At 47.4% G+C, this 14,667-nt stretch overlaps 1 protein-coding gene across 6 annotated transcripts in view; it reads right to left on the bottom strand.

The window, feature by feature from the left end:
- The window catches only part of CSGALNACT1 (chondroitin sulfate N-acetylgalactosaminyltransferase 1), a 335,696-nt gene extending 329,423 nt beyond the window's left edge, over window positions 1-6,273 (bottom strand). For 2 of the 6 annotated variants that reach the window (XM_082374872.1, XM_082374867.1), the window contains exon 1: window positions 6,176-6,273. The gene's annotated coding sequence lies outside the window, so the exon portion shown is untranslated. Of the gene's footprint in view, window positions 1-5,597; window positions 5,860-6,077 lie in introns of those variants that run through there. The other 4 variants (XM_082374870.1, XM_082374866.1, XM_082374871.1 and 1 more) reach the window with 2 other exon arrangements.
- Window positions 6,274-14,667: the final 8,394 nt, after the last annotated feature.

Here is a 14,667-nt window from a genome sequence, read left to right as displayed (position 1 = left end):
GTACGGATGCTGGAAAAGACAGCACAGAGGTTCTGGAGCCGGGCAGACACGGACTCAAGGCTCAGGCCCGCCACCCACGAGCTGACCTCGGGCAGGTAACTGGCCTCTCGACACCCTGGTTTTCTCATCTGCAAAAATGCAGAGAATAATAGCGCGTATTTCCTAAGGTTGTTGTGCTGATTGAATGAACAACTCATGGCCCACATTTCGCAGAGCAGTTGTCACGCAGTTAAGGGCTCTGTGTGAGCCGCTTCTGACACATGAAGAGAAGAACTCTAATGGAAATGCAGCAAGAAATCTGAAAAGAATGAATCACTTGCTTTTGCAAACATTATTATAAGCACTAAGTTCACCTGAATCCTCTGTTCCAGATTATTGTGCCTACCAGCATGGTCTACCCTGAAAGCAATGTTATCAGTAACGATAATAATAATAATAACCACCACCGCCAGCAGCTGCAATGATACATCTCTCATCGATCATGTGCCCGGCACTGTTCTAACCACTTGTACAGGTGTAAGCCTCACGGACAGTTGTGCGGACAACTGTCCCACGAGAGTGCCCGACGGGAGGCGAGCAGGCTGAGGCCCACACTCTGCTTCCCATGCTGCGCCCCCTGGCGCGGACGCTCCACCTCAAAGGGGCCCCTGCTGGGCTGGCAGCCCTGTTCACAGAGGTTAGCTGCCACGTTAACTGAGCAAGTTTCTAAAGACAGGAGACAGAAGTAGAAGGTCACTTTGGAGAGTACCCAGGACCTAAGTCGAAGACCATCATCTTAGTAGTTTCGTTAATAGAGTAGATGAGGACAGCCCCAAAACACCAGTGAACAGCTCGTATCATCAAGTTGCAGGGCGTGTGCTCACGTCCCTTGGGAAGGGAAAATAAGGGGCCCGGGGGGTCCAGCATAAACAGACAACTCCCATCTACCTCCTCCCTGCCTCCTGCTTCCCTCTTCCTCCATCAACTCAAACATCCCTTTGTGTGAAAAGGAAACCGAGTAGCAGATGTGACCCCAGGATAACCAAATGTATGTTTTGCACTGTCCAAAAGCAACAACTAAAATGACCTGTGCAGCAAAGTGCTGTTTCACTAAAGTCACAGGATCCAAACCTCTCTGCAGACTCTAGTGCTGCTGTTTTTGTGCATCCAGGGCCCAAGTGCAAGCTCCTAAAAAAAGACTCCCATGTATAAACATGCAATTCCTCCCACCTGGGGCAGCCATCATCTTGGTCAGCTGCAGGCTGCTGTCCAAACGCACATGCCTCGCCTTGCACGCAGCTCTACACCCATCACTGTGGCTGAGCCTCGCCTCCTTCTGGGGCAAGTCGGGGAGGCAGGGAGATGCAGGGCCTTCACCGGCGGGATGTTTGAGGGCAGCGGCAGCGCTCCCCCAGTTTAAAGAAGTGTTCTTGTGCAAACAGGATCTGTGTAACTCTTTGACATGCTCAGAATCCTAAACATAACCCCCAAAAGTTAGCTAACTCATCGGGAAGTGATAAGAAGAATTATCTACGACCCTCACACAGAAGTTCTCCTCTTCCCCAGTTCTTAGTAATGATCTAGACCTTGAAAGAAAGGCAGCAAAGATCAGACTGCCTTGTTTTAAAGTCCCACCACGTGATGTATATCCAGACAAAACTGTAATTCAAAAAGATACATGCATCCCTATGTTCATAGCAGCACTATTCACAGTAGCCAAGACATGGAAGCAACTTATCTGTCCATCGACAGGTGAATGGATAAAGAAGATGTGGTGCATATATATAATGGAATACTACTCAGCCATAAAAAAGAATGAAATAATGCCATTTGCAGCAACATGGATGGACCTAGAGATGATCATACTAAGTGAAGTAAGTCAGAAAGAGAAAGATAAATACCATAGGATATCACTTATATGTGGAATCTAAAATATGACACAAATGAACCTATCTATGAAACAGAAACAGAATCACGGACATAGACAACAGGCTGGTGGTTGCCAAGGGGGAGGGGGCTGGGGGAGGGTGGAGTGGGAGGCTTCAGTTAGTAGATGTAAGCTTTTATATAGAATGGATAAACAGCAAGGTCCTACTATATAGCAGAGAACTATATTCAATATCCTATGATAAACCATAATGGAAAAGAATATATATGTATACATATACTGAATCACTTTGCTGTACAGCAGAAATTAACACAACATTGTAAATCAACAATACTTCAATAAAAAACACGCTGAAAAAAAAAGTCCTGCCACGTGAAAATCGGAATCAGAAGTCTGATAACGTACTGAATTCAGAAGAAATCCCTCGGTAAGATTTGGGGCCTGCAATGCGCTGAACTCTTCTGTAACGGTAGTTAGTTTTACTTTACCGATTACTGGTATTTAGTTTGTCACTGTAATTACATTTCACTGAAAACCTGAAAATACAATATTCTCTTATTCACTCACAAACCATATGGCAATATTTTCAGTCATCGTGTTTGCTTACATACCTTGTCGGTATTTTTTTCTACCAAATAGCAAATTCCATCTGACAAATAAAAACACCCACACACCTTCAAGTTGTTCAATAGTCTCAAGCCTGACTAACTTCATTCAAGTTCTAATTTAGAAATAAGAGCGCTTTTCAAAAACTCCCAGAAGAAAAATGCCTTTCAATGATACATCTTGGAATGTAATGAAATATATATTTTTATGCGTGGAATTTCACGTGGCCCCTTTTTTAAAAAACACAAGACACCAGCAGCTCCTACTGGCCAGATAAACTCCTTGAGAAACAAGTTATTAGCGCTCCAAGTACCAATTTAGGAAATAAAGCAATTTTAAACACATTAAAAGATAAAAATAAGCTCTACCAAAAACGTACTCCCCAAAACCCCTGAAAAATACTAGAGCAAAATCATATATTTGAATTTTTAGACGGTTTTTTTAAAGTCATATATTGGAATATGAGGATATGCAAAGCAAAAAGCCCGATTATTACATCTCCTTTAAACCTTTAAAGTTATTCTCAGATGGTACCGAATCTGTAATTTAAGACCACTTGCACATATTTTATTTTTAACATCTTTATTGGAGTATAATTGCTTTACAATGGTTACTTTCTGCTTTATAACAAAGTGAATCAGTTATACATATACATATGTTCCCATATCTCTTCCCTCTTGCATCTCCCTCCCTCCCACCCTCCCTATCCCACCCCTCTAGGTGGTCACAAAGCACCGAGCTGATCACTTGCACATATTTTTAGGCCTTTGGTAATGCTTTTCACACAAGGTTGCCCTTTTCTAATAAAGTATTCCGCAGGGCAAACCCAGGAAGTTAAGTTCCTTCACTACCTTACAGGACATAATAATGGCAAAGGATGACAGCCTGGGTGATACGCTATGCAGAAGAGGCCCCTAGTGGCGGAGCCGCTGCTCCAACTTGGCCGCGTAAGCTTTTATAAGACTGCTTCACCACCAGGGCAAAATTGATAGGTAATCAAGTCTACCTGAGCTACCTGAGCTACCTTCTTTAATAATCTCTATTAGCCCTAGTATACAGTAGGGCCATCATTTAGAATCCCAAGGTCCTTTCACTAGGAATAAAACACACGTGACCTGAAAAATAACTTCATTACATCCTGTCTTTCAAATCCACAAATACTGATGAAGCCGCGCGCCCTGCCCGGCCTGAGCTGGCCTGGAGAGACAGGGTAAAAGCGAGAGCAAGCACTGTGCAGAGCTTCCTGTGCTTTCTTTCCAGTGTGACAACATTACACTGGGGACAGAGCTAGAGCAACATGAAGACCGGGAAGTACAATGCGTCATCGTGTGACCTCGTGATGGATTCTCACCAACAGGAAAAACCTGAAGTATTGCCCACCTCCACCTCCAGAGTCTCAGCCCCTCACTTCCTAACACCCAGACAGGGCAGCATCTGAGGTTCTTCAATCAAGGGTGCTTGAAGGGATGGATGGGAAGGAAGCCTGCACACGAGGAATTTTAAGTTAAAAACAGCAACAACGCTGAAACGTGCCAGACCTGGGGGTTCCTAAAAGTCAAGGAAGACAAGAGACAACTTTTCCAGAGCACTTAGTGTGCTCTGGGCACTGGGATAAGCTCCTAAGTGTTACTTCCTTTTTCCCAACGTCTTCATAAGGTGAGGGATATTACTGGCATTTTACAAAGTTGAAACCAAGGCTGTGAAAGGGTGACTTGCCCAAGGTCATACAGTTAATAAATGGGAGGCTGCCTGGAGTCCAGGAGTCTGGGACGGCAAGGCAAAAGTTCCCTTCACTTTCGTGTAATCTGGTGAATCCAAAAGCTTGAGATTTTGCTTTGAACCCCATTATGACAGTTTGCAATCTGGAGCACAAAAGTGAACAGAATTAAAGCATTTCAATGCTGTATACTTTAGAGTACACATAGGATGGAAAGAACCATCACATATTTAAACCGTTACGGCCCATCTCTCGCTTTCCAGGAATTGACCCTCTCCGGGAGCACAACACGCCGTCCCATGTCCTATTATGCACATTACACGTGTCCGAGTCACTTTTTACGACTAAGGCTTTACGTTTTTTGCTTTATGATTCTATATCTAAGTTTGGCGTTTCTGCTTCCAATTAGCAACATGACAGCACCGCGCAGGGCTTGTTAATGTTCACTGTTGCAAGTAACGCTACGACAATTACGAGTTTCTTGTATGAAAATGTTAACAAAATCCAACAAACCCGGTAGAATTGAATTTCCATTTCTAGTAAAAAGACGTGAAAGAACAGTTAATTATCTTTATTATCTAGACCTCTCTAACGACATTTAAGTAAAAACCACTCCGAGGCTTTGAAATCAGAATAAAAGCGGAGTTGGCGGCGAAATAGCCACTCTATTATGTACGAGGGCTTCCCAAGGCTCGCTGTTTCGGCGTGCACGGCGCTGTTAGACTTTCTCCTCTCCCATCCCTTGGCTCATCGGTGAAAAGATAAATTCAAAGTCACCGACCGGCGTGCAGGTGCAGGAAGCGCAGCGGAAACACCAGCTTCGCGGCGTCTCCGTACAGCTCTCCTCCGCGGCCGCCCTTCACCCCCAACCCCAGACCGTGCCCTCGAGGGGCCCCTCCGCTAACTGCGCACAGCACTTCCTCCCGGCATCCCGGATCGCGGCGACCCTCAGGCACGTTCGCCCCGGCCCGGGTCCCAGGCAGAGGGTACGCTGCCCACCTCCACCTGGGCGTGCCCCCCGCGCCCTCTCCATCCCCGCAAAGACGACTCTGTGCAGCCGCAGCTAAAGCAGTCACGCGGGCACGTGCCAAGGCTACTTTTTAGTCGGTGTTCAAGAAAGTCATCAAACAGCTGAAGGCCAGCAGAGTCTGGTGAAGCCACAGCGACCCCGGCCAGCAGCGCCTGGGGCCCTCTCGGGAAGCCTCCCCCGCGACCCCGCGCGCCCACCTGCGGGCGCCGCGCCACCCCCTCCCCTCTACTCCCCCTCCCCCCCTGCGGCGCGACCCCCTCCCCGCGGCACCGCCCCCCAGGGCCGCGCGAGCCACCCGTGGTGGAGCCGCGGGGCGCGAGGATGCCGCCCCGACGCCCCCGCGGCGCCCACGCCCGGCCGGCCCGGGCCCGACTCACCGCGAAGCGCTGCCGGCCGGCTCCCGCTGCTCCCGCCGCCGCCGGCTCCTCCTGCGCGGCGCCGCGGGCTCGGCTCCACCTCCCGCTCGGGCGGCCGCGGAGCCTCCGGGGACCCGGGGGCGGGGAGCGCGGGACCGCGGCCGAGCCCCGCGCCGGGTGGGGGCCGCGAGCCGCGGGGCGCGGGCCGGGGGTCCCTCGGGCCCGAGCGGGCGCCCTGGCCTGAGCCGCTCCCCCTGCGGCGGGCGCGCCCGAGACCACCCCGCAGGTGGCGGCTCCGCGCGCGCCTGAGACCCGGCGAAGTTGAGGGAGGGGCGAGGACGCGGTGGCGGTGGGGCCCCAGCAGGGGGCGTGGGTGTCCACTCGGCAAGTGTGACCCTTGCTCTTTCTGGACTGAGACCCCCGCCCGACCCCCTCCCCCCAGCCGCCCTGTCCCCTTGCCTGCTCTCGGCTGCCCTCCCCTCCCTGGGCCGACTGACTTACCCAAACTTTGCACATGGCACTTCGGAGAATTAACCCCGCAGTCGCGGTCTTTGCGGCCCGAGTGGGTTATAACCCTTCGCTAGAGAGCTGTTACTCACAGTGAAGGTCAGAAAGCCCGTGAGCTCCGCGACCCCACCGCCGTGGGGAAGTGATGTCTGCAGGGAGCCCTGACGGCCACTGGGAGGCCGAGGAGGGAGGTCGGAGCGGGGGAAGAAGGATGGAAAGCGGGCAGGCGGGGTGTGGAGTAATAAATCGCTTCCCCGCTCACACACACACACACACACACACACACACACGTCCTCGGAGCCACAAGTGCCCTTGACTTGCAAGTGCTCCAGAGCTCCTCTGCGGGAGGGGGAGGTATTTTGAACCCCAATTCTCGGTATAATGAAGGAGACTCGGGAGGCAACAGGGTCCGCCTGGAGGAGGCCATCTCTCCACGCAGCTTGCAGAGGCGCCCGCGGCTGAGGCAAGGCAGGACCAGAGCTGAGACCGGCCCTCCGGCGCCTGGTGCTCCTTCTACTGCCCGGCCAGCAGAATGCCCAGGGTCCCCGTCCCAGAGATTTGGGGGCACAGACTGTATGTGGGCACAGGCTGGTAAGTCCTGGAGGCAAGCACCTACTGACCCGCAAGAAGCACTCCAGAAGCCAGCATCCCAGCAGCAAGCCTGCTTCCTACGGCGACTCCCCAGACCACCCCAGGCCATCCTTCTTCCAAGGATGCCCCGGGACCTCAGTGGCTCTGTCCGCACCCCGACTCCCCTGAGTGAGTTACTCACCTTGTGAGGAGGTTCCCACAGCAACTCAACTGTGATTTGAGAAAGAGGGGAGAAGCAGGTGTTTACCAAATGGATGAAAAATACAGGGTCAATGTACTGCCCCCAGAATGTTGCAAAGTAATGGGGGTGGTACCTAAATGGCTAACGCGGCATCCACACACGTGTAGGTACAAGTGATTGGTCAAGCCTCCTCCATACATGATCATAGGACAATCTCCACTGTGCAGGTGCAGGGCCCACATAGAGGCTGGGTTAGTGATAAGTCGTGTAAAGATTAGAGCCAGCACAATCAGGCACTCTGGGTAACCAAGTAACCTCTTCAGAGCCTTCCAACTGTCCCCAAGACATTCCCCACCCCCATGCAGTAATAGGTGGGTTGCTAAAGCATTGATTTTCTTGCCTCTGCCGAGGTATCTCCCATCTGTCTGTTCAGTGATGTCTCCAGAATCTCTGTATAATAGGGTTTAAGCGACGAATCTGGTTTGGAGGATGGGCCAAGGGCTTGAGTAGGGATTGCTGTGCCGGCACACCGGGTGACCTAGAGGTCACGTGCACTGGCTTGGGGGAGGCGGGGGAGGCAGCCACCCCTGTGGCTGCGATTGTCTCTTTTCCCATCATCTAGAAGGAAAAGGGAGATCACGTCAGGATTAATCGCATTAGCTCCAGGGCTCGTAACACACCTGTCAAGGTACGTGAAGAAATTTTCCAACCTTTCTCAGTTAGGATACGAATAGATCAGCACTGCAGTGTAGGTATCAATACGTTTCACAGCGGTTCACATCAATATGTATCGAGTCATGAAGCCAGTGCTAGCTGAGGGCTTGGTGCCTCCAGGTACATCTTCACAATAATTGGTACAATAATGAGAAAATAAGAGAGTTGAAAAATGATAAAACTACAAAACTAATAGCATAATGTGAGAAAACATACCTTTTGTGGGTGTGCTACCCAGAAAGAAAGTAGATATTCTTCCAATTATTATTTAGTAGATACTATTTTGATTACATGGATTCTTTTTGGGGAGGGCCACTTTGGGGGTGGAGGCACTATTACGAGGCAGTGTCAGTCATCCTTAGTGTCCACCATTAACAGAAACAGAACAGGGGAAAGACCAACCAGCTCACCTCTGCAGCTCCCGCTCTGTGATGGACGACGCCAAACAGAATTGGGACAGTGAAACCAGTAGAAGGATGGGTTCCCTTAGACTTTCCTAGTTTTCTACATGGGTTTTAGCTTTTAGCCGTTGTGCTCTTATGTAAACGTTTTTCATAAACATAGTGATTTAGGAATCAGAATATGTTATTTGAATTTCCAAGCACATTATAAAGGTGCTGCCACCTTCACATGGTCCTGGTAATGTGGTAACAGTACAGAAATATACACAAAGTTCTGGAAATAAGTAAGATCATGATGCCAGAATGATTTTATCATCTTGGGGCGGCGGGGGAGGGGGGGAACTAGTCCATATAAAAATATACTGTAAAACAAACAAACAAAAATACGTAAGGTGTGAAACTTTTACACTTATAAAATACAAAATATGTGTAGTATAATATATAATTTGTTTAATAACCTGTTTCAGATATACACTGCATAGATTTTAAACTTTAAGCACAAAAGTATTTCACACAGTTCAAGATCAGACTTCTCAACCTCACCTGGATCCTTGAGAACCTTGACCCAGAGCCATCCAGGAACCCAGGGAGCATTTATGAAGCTCATTCATTAAAACTCAGTTACTGCTTTACTTTCTAAGGGACGCAGCCAGGCAGTCACTCAAGTGGGTTGACTCTTTCTTTAAAGAGCTCTAATAATCAGGGTTATCTGGTTTCTTAGATCACAGCAGCTGTGCTGTGGAGTCAGAGGGACTCATGCGGTGGGCGAGGTCTGTTGTGCTCAAGCGTGATGACTCGTGGGCTGGAGCTGCTGGGAGAGGTGTCATTGAGATTGGGTCTAATTATAGTCCAGAGCGTCTACTTCAGAAATCTCGCAAATATGCAATGTATTTTCAAATAGGTTGTCATTTAAACTGACGAAAATAAATAATGTGACCTAAAAAGGCAAGCTTTGTTTTTCTAGACCAAAAGCCATCCCCGTTGAAGACCTTATTCTGTAAGCCCTGTAACTCAGACCTAGTGGGGCTCTCTTAAAATGTGTTGACTGAATAAGGGATGCTATTAACTTCGTCTAGATGTTTTGCATTAACATCTTTAAATATACGCATCAAAATCAATGAGTTGGTTGGTATTATTTTCAATCCTACACTCTCCGTTCTTTGCGCTGTTTCTCCCGAGTCATTCCAGGAGCAGGACAAGAAGACATACTCCCATCTTTGTGCCCCTACCAAGCGCTCTTCTCCAAGCGTCAGGCAGTGGGAGCAGTTCCGCGGGCACGTGCCGTCAAGAGGATCGCTGAGACCTCACACAGAAGCATCTAGCACACCAAGCGCCTCGCAGGGCAACGCTGCCATTCTGCTTCTGTGCACCCCACATCCCCACGAGAAAAGAAGAGTGTTACAGAGGGAACCACGGGGGAAAAAAACAAACAAACAGCACGGCGGCACCGTAGACTAATCCACATCTGGTCTGCATCTGCCTGACATAAAATCCTGAGATCTAAACACAGATCAGCTCAAGACGGTGCCTTTTATTTCGACAGTAGATGTGCTAATTCACCCTTATACAGCTCTAGCTCACCCAGGCCTGTCTTCTTGGAAACCAGGAATACTGGTTTGTAAACATTTCCCTTGGACACCTCAAGTCTCTAAGGTGTACAGAAAAGGGGTATGTAGCTTTCACCCCAGCTTTAATTTTTTAACTCTGATGGATAGATTATTTTAAATTATTATTATCTCTTTCCAAGCATTATTAGCATCTTTTTTTTAAAAAATTGATCATTTATCATTTAAGTCAATATCGGCAAAGTCCTGTCTGACTTCCAGGCCTCGCTCTGGGCCCTGTCACTGCTATAAATACATGTTATGGTGAGATCTCCATTAATAAAAGAATATGTTTCAATAACACATGTTACTGTAAGAATCTTTATTACTGACAGTAGAAATAGGATGTATAAGATGTACTCAAGGATGTTAGAACAGGAAGGCTACTGTATAAAATATTAACACTCAACAGGGAAAGTGGCTGGAAGACCAGAAAGGCAAGGATAGTAATAATCAATAGGTCCAAGGATAATTAATCCTAAAGGAGAAGCAACAAGTGAAATGCCCACTGACAAATTAAAAAGACACAGAAAGGCAAAGGTGATGCAGGAAACAAGCATTGCCGATTTTAGAAACAAGTGTATTTCCTTTCCTTTTTTCATACATATCTAAAACCTGGGCACACAAAGGATTCATTGTGTATAACCACACACGTGCATTTGCGGGGGAGCTTTTCAAACTCAAAGATGCCAGCATTGCCTCTCTTGCTACATGAGGCATGTTTGACTTCTTTGTAAACACAACCAAAATGTTTTAGGCAAATCATTATTCATCCAATACCAGTAAGTTAGGCAGTTCGTGTGTGCCAGGCACTGTGGAAACTACAAAAATGACTAAGCACAGCCCTTAACCTCAAGGAACCTAAAATATAGTAGTAAAGACCGAACACAGTATTATAGGAATCCAAAGGAGAAAAGAGAGAGACACCTGAGGTGTCCACGGACTGCTCCGTGTTAGAAGCGGCTTTCCAGCTACATCTTGAGAGAGAGGTAGGCTTTTGATGGGCAGAGAAAATAGGAGGGTGGCCCCAAGCAGCAATGCCTGACCAGTGAGGCAGGGATGGGAAGGGCTGCACACGTCCTGAAAAGGTGCCAGAACACAGGGGACGTTTAGAGAGAGAGGTAAGAGTCCAGAAGTGGCCTGAGTCTAGACTATGGGGACTTTGAATGACAGATAAGGAATTTATGATATGGATTTTTGTGAGTGGGGAGTTGTATGTGTGGGCCAGCAGTGATAGTTGCCGAATCACAGCCTTCCTTGCTGGAGGAACTCTTAGCTGTTCAGAGCGCATCCCCCGGTGGGCCCCCACGCCCATGAGTCCCTAAGAGGGAGGTCAACACGCCCCCAGCTCTTGGGAGGGAGGGGTGAATTGTGGTTGGTTTTAGCCAAGAGGAAAATCAGTGTGAAAAATGGCTGAGCTTACGGTATCTGGGGGACCCCAGAGGACAGGTCTGGTTTTCCATTAGAACTAGAGAGCTGGGGACTTCCCTGGCGGTCCAATGGTTAAACTCTGTGCTTCCACCGCAGGGGGTGGGGGGCGTGGGTTCGATCCCTGGTGGGGGACTAATATCCCCCATGCTGTGTGGCACCACCAAAAAAAAGAAAAAGAAAAAAAGAACTGGAGAGCTGGAGCTCAGGGTAGGCCAGAGCCAGGGATATGGACGGAATGGGGAGTCCTCCACGTATGAAATATGACCATTTAAATGAGGATGAAAGTGTATACAATGAAAGAAGGTGGCTGAGAGCACAATCCCAGGGGACATTAGAGTTAATGGAACAAGAAAAGAGGCTCTATGAAGGAAACTGGAAGGTGTGAGAAAGACCGGAACCAGGTGTCTTAGGAGCCAGAGAGCTTCACGGGGTGAGGGGCGGGTATACAAGCGTGAAGTTCTGTAGCATCTACTGGGTTTGTCCAGAAGCCACTTTAGTTGTAGATGAGCCATTATCATCACTTCAAAAACCCAACAGAAGAGGTATGTATGTCTACAATGGGACAGCAACAGCTAACCAAGCACAAAAATTTCCCTGTTTTTTTTTTAACTAGAATCATCTGAAATCACCGCGGTTACACTGACATTTCACAATGGACCCAAGCTGATTTGCTGCTGATGGCATTCCAGGACTTTCTGGGGTGTGGATGGTGACCCGGTCACTGTGCACAGAGGGTCCAGCAAGCCGTCCATCTTGGCCTAGAAACTTAAGTGCCTGTATGTTTACTCATCCTGATTGTTTTTTAGCATCACAACCATATCAGTAATTCAAGCCACAAGGTAAATTTTTTCTATCCCTTTGATAATGGTGAAGCTTTGGTTAAAATCTGGATGAATCAGAGGTGAAATAGAAAAATAATGTGACTGCAAATGGAAAAATTCATTTCTGTTACAGGCTCTCAAGACCGTGAATCTAAAGACCCAGCTGTGTCCGAGCCCTGAGTTTGTCCTGAGCTATTCGGATCCGCAGCCCCGCTGTGGAGCAGGGGCTGTCTCTGGTCTCGCTGCCCTCAGTCTGTATCCACCGTGAGCGTCCGGTCACCACGGGCAGCGTCCTCTGCCCTTTCCGGGGGTCTGAGTTCTCTGAGAACAACCTCTGCTTTCAAGCCTGGCAGTCTGACCCAGGCCCTGATCCCTTCCCGGCTGTTTTGTTTATTCGTTTGTTTGTTTTTTCCAATTTCACTTCCTCCCCCTGCAGTACAACTCCCTAATCAAAAGCTGCTCCAACCTTGATAACCCAAGCAAACTCAGCTTTGACCTCTGCCCTCGAAAAGCAGGACCACCTCTGCACCCAAACTCCTGCCGTCCAATCCACACTCCCTTAAAGGTCCAGCACCATCACTCAGACCAAAGTCTGCTGTGTCTCTCTGGGTACTCTGGGTGGGGCTGCTAGCCAGCTCCAGGAGGGCCAGCCCTTCTATCTGGTTAGTTCAAATAATAATAATAATGATATCACTCTTATTATTATTATCGTTGTTAAGATTTTGGCTTTTACCATGTTGCAGGCACTGCTCTAAGCCATAAATACATTTATATACTTGCCACACCTGATGAGGAAACAGGCTTAAAGAGGGTATATAGCTTTCCCAGGATCATATAGCTGGGAAGCCGTGGGACCAGGATTCACACCCAGACCAGCTTCCTTTCCCCATGGACACACCTCTGGGGGCTCGTGTCTTAGCCTGATACTGTAACAGTTTAGATAACTAATAAAATCTTTCAAAACATCATGTCTGCAGGGCAAAAATTATAAAATAGTTTCTTTGTAGTGGAAAAGCTGGGGACCAGCAATCTCTCCAGTGCCCCCTTGGAGAACAAGGTGAATCCAGAACTGGGATCTAGCCCACCTGACTTGCATTCCAACACGTTCTTCTCATGGTCTAAGTGTACATGGTCAGAGCTTTTAGGAAGTGTGGCCAAGTATTACAATGGAAAGTTAAACAAGATTTTAATTAATGGAGCTGGGTTTTCCGTCATTTCCTTTATTCTTTAGTCACATGATGCCACGTTTTGTACTCCAGTTGAGGTGACAATCAACATCATTTATGTATTTTCAATTTATTAAGCCAACAACTAGAGTCATACTAACAGTGTTTACCTAACGAAATAGAGAAGGCTTTTTGGTTTTTTTCCTTCTCACAGAACAGATACTTCTCGTTCCTAATTTTTTTTTTTACCAGCATCTTGGAAGACGACCAGTCCCAGGATCTATAAACAGTGCTTCCCTCCAGATAGAGCTTTTATCTTGATTGGACGGAGAAGATAGCCTGCTCTCTCACTGAGAAACGGCTTTTTGAAGACTTTTACATAACTTCTGCAGTGTATTTGAGAATAATGCCCAGGAAAGGGGGGGGCATATTACTTATTGCTGTACATACAGTTCTATTTTTTTCTAGAGTAATATGGTGTTACAAATAAAATGGGAAAAGAAATAACAACACCACATTGCAGCTGAATTTCATCAGAAGGGAACTGGGCACTCGTCCACTGACTTCCGGCCGTTTGCACGTGTGGCCTCTTTCCTGGGGGGCATCTCTGTAAAGCGCAGGCGGGCTCGTCCGCTCTTCCAGTCCTGCCTCTGAGCAACCCATTCTGAGAAAAACTGGGGGAAAAAACGCATTTTGAAGTGCTTAAGAAGCCGTCACACTTACACGAGAAAGTGTTCCCTAGTCAGGGTTCCCTGTGGCCATCTCCTTGCAGAAGCCCTGATGCCGCCCTGAATTTCTAGGTACAATTAACTGGAGATGAGCTATGACTGTGCTATTTTATATGGGGTTTTGCAAAATCTATTTATATCATAACTGCATACCTAGTCTTAGCTTCCAGGTTGTCTTTCTTCAAGGGGGCCCTTCAGAGCCAGATAAACTGAGAGGCCAGCCAGGCAGCTTCTTGGAGTAACAATCTATAAAAGGAGACTAACATATCACTGAAATGAATCAGAGCTACAGCCCCTGTTAGCCTGAGTAAAACAGAATCAGTCTCACTACTCTGGAAATAGATGACATTCTGGAGTGGGAAAATAAACACACCACACACACACACACGTACACACACACACCTATCTCTGTTGAGTATGTTGTCAGTGTATATGTGCTAAATAGTAATTAGTTGCCTTCAGCTAAAATTCTGAAATCAAATAATGTATAGCATAATGTTTACTGAAGTGAGTTACGATCCAAAATTTTAAACCTTTTAATATACCGCCTAAGATGTTGTCTGGTTCAGAAAAATCACAGAAGGAAAGGGAAGGGCAAATAAGAACTACAGAAAAATGGAAAATAAATTCAAACAAATGTATCATCAGCCATTGAAGTGAATTAAATGAACGACTCTAACCCCATGCAATGTTCATTCCTATAAGCTAGTTTCTTCCCACTGCCACTAACTCAAGGCTACATAATTATTTACAGCATATGCATTGCTGTGTAATTGCATTCCTGGCTTGCTTAGGGTGCTCACGTGAAAATCTTGAGCCAATGTCAGAAACCACCCATGCTTTTTTCACCACAAAAAAAGGGAAACGAGTGGCCTGTGTCACTTCGAAAAACAGTGTGGCAGTTTCTTAAAAAGTAGCACACATATCAACCATGTGATCCAGCCATT

Source organism: Balaenoptera borealis (assembly GCF_965194805.1).
Source record: "Balaenoptera borealis genome assembly, chromosome: 21".
In the NCBI taxonomy this organism is placed as follows: domain Eukaryota; kingdom Metazoa; phylum Chordata; class Mammalia; order Artiodactyla; family Balaenopteridae; genus Balaenoptera; species Balaenoptera borealis.
This window is presented reverse-complemented; position numbering and strand designations above follow the sequence as displayed.